An 11,392-nucleotide genomic window follows, 5' to 3' on the forward strand; every position below is an offset into this window, starting at 1 on the left:
GCTCAGCGCGTAGAAAGAGGAGGACGTTTTACACCAACAGCAAGTTAAAGGGTAACTCCAATTTTACACATTAAAGTGTGTATACAGGTCTTGAGGAGTTTTTCCCGCAGATGTGGAAGATGCATGTAATCTGATAAATGCCCTGCAGTGATGTCACTCAGTGGCTCAGTTGCATTGTGGGTAAACAAATGTACGATAGCAATATTAACACGATACCCACCATAATTTGAGGGAAAATTCAAACAATCAAATCTATCTTTCACCCTCTTTACTGTGTGTTTTGTCTCTTTTGGCAAAGAAATTACTCTCAAAATATGAGTTTAAGAATGTGGAGAGAGTTTGTAATAAAGAAAGTGTACAAAACAAAACAATTAAACTACAAAACTACTCAATTGCTAAAGTCAAGCAGATGAACTCATTCAACAAACGATGCACAGAGCCGAGGATGAGCATCTCTGCAGACGATGTTATCGTATATATTATCATAAACACGATATCAATATTTAGTTTTTTAATAACATGGTTATCATGACACCCTTAGTAGTAAAAATATTTTGATTAAAGGTGCACTACGCAGTTTTTGGGGAAGCGACTTAATTTCGTCTAAATAAATAAACTCTCTTTGTTTTCATGATGTAATAAACTTAAAAAACAAACTGACCTTAAAGCACAACACTGTTTTATACTGTTTTATTTTGTTTATAAGTGGCGGACCCTGCCAACTTTATAGCTTTAAACAGTGTTCTGGGGATCTTATCTTCTTCTGAGAACCGCTTGTTCATTCAGCCATAGAAAAAAATTGATATTCCGAGTTTGTATTAGTACCTCACTGATACTGTAAATATCAAAATTCTGAGTTGGAAAACTGCATAGTTCCCCTTTAAGACTCTTTGTTGATAGCTTACCTACAGTATGTGTTCAGCTTAGTTTATACACCAAAGCTGTGTGTTGTTTTCTCTCTATTGCTCCGTCAGTGAACCTAACCCTTTACCTTTAATAACACATTAGACGCACTAAAAAGATGTTACAGAGAAGCTGTAAAATATTTCAGCTGATCTAATCCGACTGATCTGATGGCTGTATCATAAATCTCAAACAGCACATACAGATCTAAATAGAGATTAACCCTGACCTTTTAACTTCCAGCTCTCAGTAAACTCCTCCTGATGTGTCAGTTAGAACAACTCTATATTGCACAAAAGGCCTTCATTATTTTTAATCAGTCGTCATCATATGAACAGACAGTAGCTCAGCAGAGTGACAGGTATTAGCCTGTGGCAAACCCATTGAAGCGCTAAATCTTATGATAATACTGTGTTCCTGGCATGCTACTCTCCACCACCTCTTCTTGAATACCACCTCAGTAAGTGTTTGCCGGGGTGTGGTGAGCTCCAGCTGCAGTGTATTGTGGATGTGTTTGTGTTCAGAGAAGGAGCGAGTACATACATGCGAGCAGCACACACGTAATCAATGGCAGGTTTTGCTAGAAAGACAACATAAGTAGAGAGCGTGTGAGAGAACAAATGGGATTTTCTGTGAACATCCTGTAGAGTTTTGTGTATTTTGACAATATCATTTGTTGAAAACGTTCAGTATTCAAAGGTAGCTCAAAAAACACAGGAGGCATTATATCACCAGAGACCAACGACTGCTGCTGTTTGCGAGCTCTCCTTGGATGTAGCTAGCTGACTTTAGCTAATTAGCTCGGATCACAGAGCTCAACTCTACTGGACTTTGCCGCCTGACATGAGAGTGAACACAGCTGGACTGAAAACAGCCTCGAAGTCCGACTGAGGTCATTCTAAAAACAGAGGATACATTACAGAGGCGATTTACAGAAGCTCTGATCAGGACTACCTAAGCACTCAATTAGGGGTCACATCTTACTCTGTGATTTTAAGGAAGTATGTCAATCAAACCAGAGGTGGATTGTGGAAAGACTGTTTTGATTGGTATTATTTTGATTATTTACAAAGTGGTATTATGAGATAGGACAGGCCACAGCTAGCTGGTTAGCATGCTAACTTGAGCACACATCCCTGCAATGCAACACACAGATGTCTGTTGTGTCTTCACATTCTGTTAATAAGGTTAACTAATTTGTATACATTTTTTTTTTATTATTCATTAGGTGAAACAACTGAGCATTCTTCCTCCACTGGATGTTTGTATTGTAAGATGATGCCACCCGCGAGGAGGATGACAACATGATAACAAATGCATTGCAAAGAGAAAATGTTAACAGCTCAGTTTTCACACTTCAAACACTAGAAAAAACTGAGCAGTCTTTGTGAATCTTTAGCACTTTTTCTATTAGAGGTTAAATATAGAATTAAAGTACTGGTGTAGATGGAACTTTTACACACTTGTAGCACAACTGATATGAGACCAACACTGGTGGAAACCAGGGCCTTGCGGTAGCCTTGGCATCTCATGGATCTAAAAGACAGATTGAGCTCAGATGGTTCAGGATTTATGATGTGAGGCGAGCAACCTGAGGGACGAGCCAGCTCCTCCCTGGTGCTGGCTGCCGCACTGATGGAGAGATTTACAGGCAGGATATTGCAGCTGATTGCTCGCAGAACCATGGGAAAAGTTAAACGGACACGGAGCGCGCAAATAGCGTATCGCTGCAGCGGGCTTGAAAGCTGAATCGGGGCGCTGGAACTCACGGCACTTGTTCTGACCTAAAGCTTCAGAGACTCTGGTCCGCCAGACTGAAAGTGAAGGGTCCATAAATCAAACGTTCAGAGAGCTCCGGGTCCCACAGTTAAGACCTGTGTTGTGTATATTTGGCAAAAGAGCTCAAAATCTTGATCGCGACCTCAGGAAAGTATGTATACCGAGGGTGGGTTGTGTGGTTTATGGTATTTGCCCACCCTCGCTGCTTGAGCATGCACTGTAAATCTGGAAGAGGTTGAATTTTCAACACAACCCTCATGAAATATGCATTGAACAGGTTTTTAGTGTGTTTATCCAATGCTAATGAGCCTGGGTAGCCGTGCAGGGAGAGTTCACGATCGTCAATACTCTGTTTGTGTTGGCTTCATGCAGCTTCTTTATGCTCTGTGACGTGGGATCAGTATATTATGGTTGCAGTTTTTTTTTTTTTTGCAAGTACAGTAAAGTTTACATGTTTGTCTCGAAAGGTTGAACTTAATGTAATAATCATCCTCCTTCTTCCTGCTGACATTGGTGCTCAGGAATGTAGGAAGCATCAACGCCGCAGCGCCGATGACTGACTGACCTTAGACTTCCCTCAACCCTGAGCTGAACTCCATTAAGAGCAGCCTGCAGTCTGTAATTTTACCAACAGCCTCTTATCATGTTTGTCTTGTCTCTTCCTCAGGGGGTTGACTGCCTGCCCAGCTTCACTTCATTTCAGCCGGGCTTTCCACAGAGAGCGCCGTCAAAACGGATGTGACAACTGATTGAAAAAACAACCGAAGAACTGAAGAATGACTTTGTACATTTTTTAATGGGTGCAGTTCAGAGGCAAGCAGCATGTGTTCGGGCTTATTCTGATTTATTTAAGTGCTTTGCCTGGAAATGTCAAGAGTTACTTACTTATTATTACAAAACTTGGACTTCTGAGTTTTACAACTCTGAGGATCATTTACTGTTCAGAGGGAATCACAAAGAATATCAACTATATTCCAGCTGCAGTTGGTTAGTGATGCTGTTTTCTGTGTCATGCTCATCCCTCATTGACTCCTGCAGTGTTTTTGTTTATTTATCAGACATGGATGTAACATCCTCTTAATAAGAGTTTTCTTAAAAAAACGCACAATGAGATCAAAATGAAATCCAAGTTGGAAGACGGGTGTGGTCCGAGCAAGGGCGCCGAAAGTACCCACTTTACGCCCCTCGACTACGTTTGTTTTTAAAAGCACAGCGTGTAATTTCTGCCTCCACGTCTCTCTAAATCAAAACAAAACAAGACATAGATGCAGCGGTGGTTCATGGGAGTTGTGGTCTGCATCGTTAAATGTTCACCACTGCTGATGAACTCTATCTGATGCAACTCTAAGAAATGCTCACGGACGGGTTAACGTCTTTAAGTTTTATTCACGCTACGTTTCGTCTTGTTCAGCGACTCCCTTCCTCAACTCAACGGTGCGTGATCCAGTCTTCAGACTTCACAGGTTTGTAGCTGAGACCAAAAGAAATACTGAGTTTGAACATGAGTGTGGTCCTGACGTAGTTTTTGGCCACACATTCTCTTTTTTTTTTTTTTTTTTTAATCAAAGCAATAAAATGCAACTTCCAGGAGAGAGATGATTCATTCTTTTGATTTTCATCCCCCGGGTCTTTAATTACTGATGCTTTGGGTTGGTGTCCGACCCGAGCTGCCGACCCAGAGCATCAGTTTTCTGACAAACTGGAGTCGAGACTCTCTCAACTGTCTCGTTGCTTCATTGTCACACTTGTACCCGTTATGTAATACTTACTTTAGAAAGGTTTTATTTGTTTGCTGTTCCAAACTTTGGGGTCCCCGCCTCGGCTGGAGGCCCTCGTGACAGTCGACTCCACCCTGTTATAGGTAAACTGCAGATCACGGGGGTGTTCCCTCTGCCCCCATCTGACTGACCTTGTCATATTGCGCCTGTGGTGACGAAGGAGGCCTGGGGCTCTGGGACCACACAGCCTTGTCATCTCAGCCCAGATCAAAGGGGACCCTGCTCCGGTCTGACAGGAGTCAAGGCCCTCGATGAAGCGAGCGCCGAGCTGGAGAGCGGAGCTTGATCGACACTACGGGGGGGGCAAGAAGGTGGTTTACCCGCAGCGAGGAAGCTTCGGAGGCAGCAGCCTTCTTTCCCAAGAAACTCTCAAGATATGTGAGGTAGTGAAGTGAGACTCATAAGCACTTGTAATCCGGAGAGAGATGAGTGAAATGAAAGGGAAGTGAGAGAAGAAGCACGTCAGGAATGTCGAAACAAAAGCACGGGGAAGGAGAAGCGGTGGAAATGTGGAGCGTAACGTGTCTTTAGAGGACCTCCACCCAGACGGAGCTTCGGTTAGAAGTTGTTCTTGGCCGCAGCGCTGCTTTCTTGTGACCTCAGAGTACTGCTGACATGTACGCGCCGTCCGCTGAACAATAAATACAGTCTGAGGGTAAAGACCAAATAATTAAGACACAAACCCTGAAGTAAATGTTGTATGAACTCTGCTCGCAAGCGCGTTCAGCTCTTACGACAGAGCTCCGTTATTATTAAAAGTGTTTTTATATCACTTGGACGAGATGTTCAAATATAAAATAATTGCACATATGTGCCATTCAGTGATGAATCAAACATATAACTTTTTGAACGGCTCATTATTTTCATGTGCGTGTCCAATTAACCTGCTGACAGTCGGTTAAGAAAACTCTCCTCCGTTCCTGCTTAATACAAAAGAGTCTCTCCTTGTTTTTCCATCTTTATTCTATAAATGGCTTCTCTAGTTGGACTCGCTGCTCGGGCATCTGATCCGCCGTGCTTTCAAAAGGCCACATCGTAAATTCCTGGACCTTGATATTTTCCCTCATTTCCCACAGGGCCGTAATGATGCAGGGCTCTTTGTTGAAAGCACCTGTTCTCAGCTCGAATAATGGGCTGCGTTTTCATCCAGGATATACTCCCTGAGGGACGCCCAGCCTGCAGGCCTTCCACTCGGGGGTATCTAGTTGCCGCCGTTGCCGGTGAATGTTCACCGCAGCCTTTTGAACACCAGTTAACATGTGTTGTTTGACTGCGAGGATCTCTGTATGGAAATGGTTGAATGGCAAAGCTGTGTTGTCTTTTGAAGCTGTTGTCTGTGTTTATGATGATCAAGCAGCAAGAAACACACAAACTGTGTGTGAATGATTGATTTCTGTCTTATTCCAGACTGCATTCCAGTAAATAAAGATATCAAAGACGTCTCATATTCACACTGTGGGAGGACAAAAACATGAAGGTAATATCTGAGCTCGATCCAGGAGGTTGTGGTGGAGACAGGTTTCTGTAAAGATTCGACGGGACAGTCTCTGAGTTACTGTTCATCGGTCATCCCATGTGTCCACTCCTTCTTCCTGTGGGCAGATATTAGCCTTCAAACAGAGCTGGATTAGCGGGACCCTCTCCTACCTGGGGCGGTCCGGCTGGACAGACTGGATGTTTCGAAAGAAGCCCTGGACAGTGATCGTAATCCAAAACCTGAGCCTTCTTCTCCAACCTTGGGGAATGCTTTTTTTTTGTCATAGGTCATATTTGTTCCAGCAATAAAAGCTGAAATATAACATTTACAATACAAAACGTGGCCAAATTTGAGAAGCTACTGAGCGCTAGTCGAAGCAGACGACTCTGCTGCCAGTTCGGTCACACGGTGCGAAACACAACGGTCGAAAAGTGCAACGAAAAAACACAATTAACTGTGACTGAAATATCTTTCTATGACATGAAGTGACTGTTACCGCATGAGATGGTCTTTCACTGGCGAGAATCATCACCACAACGTACGCTGCACAAAAGAGGAAGTAGGTAAACAAAATGAAAATAGAGCTGTTAATGAGGTGGTAACGTTCGCTTCATACCTTGATACTTGCGAACCATCTGGTTGTTGTGACGTCTTATATGATTACACGGACACGCGGCCTCTTTGGAAGCTTTAAGTCGGCTTCAGTTCTCTCAGGGCTTCTTCTGTGTGAGTGCTTGTTGACGTCTGTCTGTTAGAGCGAACAGTCTGTTGAGAATCAGTGCTACAAAACGTTACGGTCTGTATACGGAGCGATACACGAAACCTCCTTGTAGGGTAAAAAGAACAGCCAAACAAACGCTAGCATGAGGTCATTACATGTGTTTGAAAAGCTTTCATTGGTCTGAGTGGGTGAATGTTTGTAAAGTGAGCTGATGTGTCACATCTGGATGATCAGGAAACAGAACCCGACGCTTAAAAACGACCGAGGTCGGTGCATCTTTCACCTCGGCCACTGTTTCACCCTCACCTGTGATAAAACGGCTAACAGCATTATGGGATTTCGGTGGCTTGTGCAGGACTAGGCAGGACTTGAAGATCTAAGCCTGCCTGAGCCCTCCAAACCCGCCACAGGGCTGCTTCCCCTGGGTCCAGGGGGACAGCAGTGAGCGGGGATAAGACCTTTTCTACGGGATCAGGTGAGGAAATCCGCTCAGGCTCTACCTTAACAGAAGATCAGATGGTCTCTAGCACGGCTCCTGGGAATTTATAGACATTTTAAATGGTCTTAGCCTGAGTTAAAAAGCTCGGAGGAGGAACTTAAGGAGCAACAGCCGTGTGTTGATCTGTCTCTTGGCTCACCTAATGACCCCGTCATTAGACTGAGGGCTTTGCGTGTGGAAGAAGTCGGCCGGCCTCGGTTGTTGTTCTGTTTGTTCTTTCTGGGTTAGAAGGGCGGATGAGATCACCCATCAGTCCACTTCACCCTCTAATAGGCTCAGATCTCTGACATCTGGATGCTTCTCCTACGGCGACACAATGTTGTTCTGCACATTCGACCGCTTACGCACATCAGATTGTAATTACAACACACGGCGACACGTACCCGCCTGATTCGCACGTTATTAGCACGTTTGCAGGTACGCTGAAAGGTTAATTTTTGAAAACATGTTGACAGGAGAAGGTGATAAGCAGGCGCGCGTCGTTAGCAGCTCCACTGAAGCTATTTTGCGCGGGCAGGTGTGCGAGACGCCACACGTTCCTGTTAGGTGGAGGACGCTCTATTAGAAACGGGAGGCTGACTGCACAGATAAACAAAAGGTTAGATCGAGTTGCATTCGCTGACAAGATCAGTGCGCGTCCTTTACCTCACCGTCTGGGTTTCATGTCTAAAGGCTGTTTATGTCATGTGTTTAGGCTGCGGAGGAGCGGCGTGTTAGCACGGTTCAGCTGGCGTAATCGTGTCGAGGATGTGTAGAAGTCAAGCACTTCCTCCAGTGTGTCCGGTTTACTTCTGCCGAGTCCTTTGAGACGACACAGAGGGCAGAGTGTGTTTGTATGAGGTATTGTCGCCACGCATCGTAAAGCATAACAGATGGGACTAATCAGGACGCGCAGTTTTTACGGAAGTCTGGAAAAAGTGTGTGTGTGTCGTGTGTGTGTGTGTGTGTGTGTCCTCCCTCAGGTGTCTTTACGTCTCATCCTTCCATGACGCCGCTCCACTTTGAAGTCTGTCAATCCTCCATGCAGGCAAAGAAAGAAAACTGCACAATGACGACATGTTTTCTGTAATTTAATCTACAAGTTGTAAAGGCCTGTGAAGACGGACAGGTGAGAGGTGTTAGCAACAGCCATTTTTAAGACACATATAATTAAATTGTGGGACATTTAATGATGTATTTCATGTCGTGTTACAAAAATCTCACTCTTTATTTAAGACATTTAACTGAAAACCAATTTTAAAAAAGCTCACAGACTTTTGAGACGATGGAGTTGGACGACTGGTTTCCAGGTTTTAGGAAGTACTCCAAAATGTTTTGAAATTAAAATCTCTGCATAAACAGCTGTCAGCTGTCACACAGTACAGATGTGTAGTATCCGGCAGCTAAAATACAAGATCCTCAAATGACACCAGTAAAAGATTACGAGCAATCACATTGACCAACAGTCGTGTTTCCGCATTTCTTACCAAAGTGACTTAAATATTGCTGTTGTCATCAAACCTGACAATCTCACTTCCTCCTATAGATTACTACAGAGCGCAGGGTCAGCATGTTTAAGCATGTATGGCTCATTCTAACGCGGCTTGATTAAGTTTTTTCACGCACGCATGTACGCAGATAAGAAGGAAGCAGTCCACGCAGAGATTTATATATAAAACAAACCGATCTATGTGAAAGTGTGCAGACATACAGAGATTCAGCATTCAGCAGCATCTTTTTTAAGTTGCAGAAATCACTTGTTTGCCGACCTGGAGGGAACAACACGATTTGTTTCTATGTTTTTCACAAAGGACTGGATTCTTTTTGCATATTTTTCGCTTGAATCAGACTTCCATCCAGAGTACTTCGTCCAGAGACAATATTATTGGATCTATTACGGAGACATTAGTTGTTCGTAAAATTACTCAACTGCATGAGAGCGCCGCAGGGTGCTTAAACTTGGCGAGGACGGCCTGAACTTGTGAGAAAAACTCTTAGTTGTGACTAACGCTTTGTGCTAAAAGGTCCAAGTGAGACGAATATGTTCAGCTCTTTCAAAACAGTTCTGTTATGATTACCTAATCGTTGCATTTTAGTGATAGTTCTCTACAATCTGAGTTCTCTCAGGACTTGAGAGTAAATATGAAGTTAATGCTCCGACAACACTTGAACCCGACGGTTCAACTTCCACCCAGAAGAGTCCACAAAGCAAAGACAAACACGGTCTGCACACAGAGCCGAGAGGGCAAACTGTGACGGCGGAGCTACAAACCAAACCCCCTCGACGCACACGTTCCCTCAGACAGGTTATCTGCTGCTCATGCACTGTGGAAATGCAACTATAAGGATTAGAAAACACACACACACACAGGGGACACACACACACACACACATATCATATATAGCGGTGTCTGAGAGATGAGATAAGGGGCTTAGATGAAGGGGGCAGGGTTGTCTCTGGTGAAACTCTGACTGACATGGCAGCTCTGGGGTAATCCTGCTAATCCTCTGCTAGCTCAGGGGTGCAGTGCGACCCGAGGCCTTTGACCCGCCATCAAGAGAAGGTGGCAACACACACACACACACACACACACGGACCAAACTTTTGTTGCCTTTAAAGAAGTCACACATTTTCTCCAGCGTGACTGAAACTTCCAGCGAACACACACACGCACACACACCCCTGCAGAGTGGATGATTAACTTTTTACGGGCGTCCCTAAAACACTCCGATAACATTTTGTTTACGTAGCACGGACACATCCACAATGTTTGGGATGATTACAAAGGCAATTAGGGGAGGATTATGAGGCCAATTAACTCGGAGGCACTGGACCGTTCCTCCCACAGCAGCGGGAAATGTGTGAGGCTGTTAAAGGAAACAGCTGATCCGTGACACACACTTTCTGTCACGCCACACTTTGGTTTGTCCGCCAGTGACCTTTGTGCAGGAAATCAAACCGCAGCAGTTGAAGTTGTAAACATGCAAATACGTGTCAGATCTGAGCATGCTGGGAAGGTTTGTGTCAGACTTTCAGGAAAAAGTAGACAGAAGAAGAAGAACCAGGGAAAGAAGAAGAAGAAGAAGAGGAAGAAGAAGAAGAAGAGGAAAAGTTTTATTAATAAGAATAAATAAAGGTCTTCTGATTTTTGACATGTAAAAGGCTGAAATGTGTTCAGGATGGAGGCGATGTCCAGCTCCACTGGCAGTCATCCGCCCTCCAGCGTCTCTGAGACTCCATCAAACACGCACAGACAGACAGAACAAGACCGGAACCGTCACAAATTTCAAAATAAAAGTAGTCCAACGTCTAAAATTGGGGGATAAAAGCTAATAAAAGATGTAGACCTATGCGTGTTGCACTGATTTTATTGTTGGAGCACATATTTGTACTTATTACACAAAAAGTAGCTATGTTCACTTAATGTTGAGATAATTAATAAAATTCATGATTAATTCATTAATAAATAATTGCCGTATAACTACTTTTTTCTTTCTGTCTACCACTTAAGATTGAAAGCCTGAAGAGCTGCAACCGTTAACTGATTAATCAATTAGCTGTCACCAATCAACTTAATCGTCAACTATTTTGATTAACTGATTAATCAGTTTGAATAATTTTCTGAGCAATTACCAATTCATTTCCTATAATAATCATATTATATTACTATTTTTTGTTTGTCTTCTTCTCAAAAAGTGTAATAAACATTAGAGCTGCAACGATTATTTGATTGGTTGTTTTGTTTTCAGCTATTAAATTAATCAGCAATTATTTTTACTAGCGATTTATCAGATTGTGTAATTTTCTAAGAAAAAAACAAGTCAAAGTTCTCTGATTCAACCTCTTAAATGTGAATATTTTCTGGTTTCTTTCCTCCTCCTTGACAGTACACTGGATGTCTTTGGGTTGAAGACGTCATCTTGAGTTTAAAGGAATTACTCATCGACATTTTTAAACATTTCATTGACCGAAAGAATTGAGAAAATATCCACAAATTGTTTATTCTGGAGAAAATAAAATGACATCATGGGGGGCAATTTCATGGAATCAATGAATGCATGAAAACACAATAAAACATGCTGTGTAATGTTTTGGGAATTATTTTTCAGTGGTTTCTTTGCTGCAGTCTCACACCAGTTTTACTTTGAAGGGCTCTACCGGAAGCTACTCCATCACAGTGCCTCGCGCTTGTCGCTGCTGTGCGGTGTAGATAACTTGGCGCTGCTGTGTGAGCGCTCACACACTCAGAGCAAGT

This window comes from Sparus aurata, chromosome 23 (assembly GCF_900880675.1).
Source record: "Sparus aurata chromosome 23, fSpaAur1.1, whole genome shotgun sequence".
Classification (NCBI taxonomy): Eukaryota; Metazoa; Chordata; class Actinopteri; order Spariformes; family Sparidae; genus Sparus; species Sparus aurata.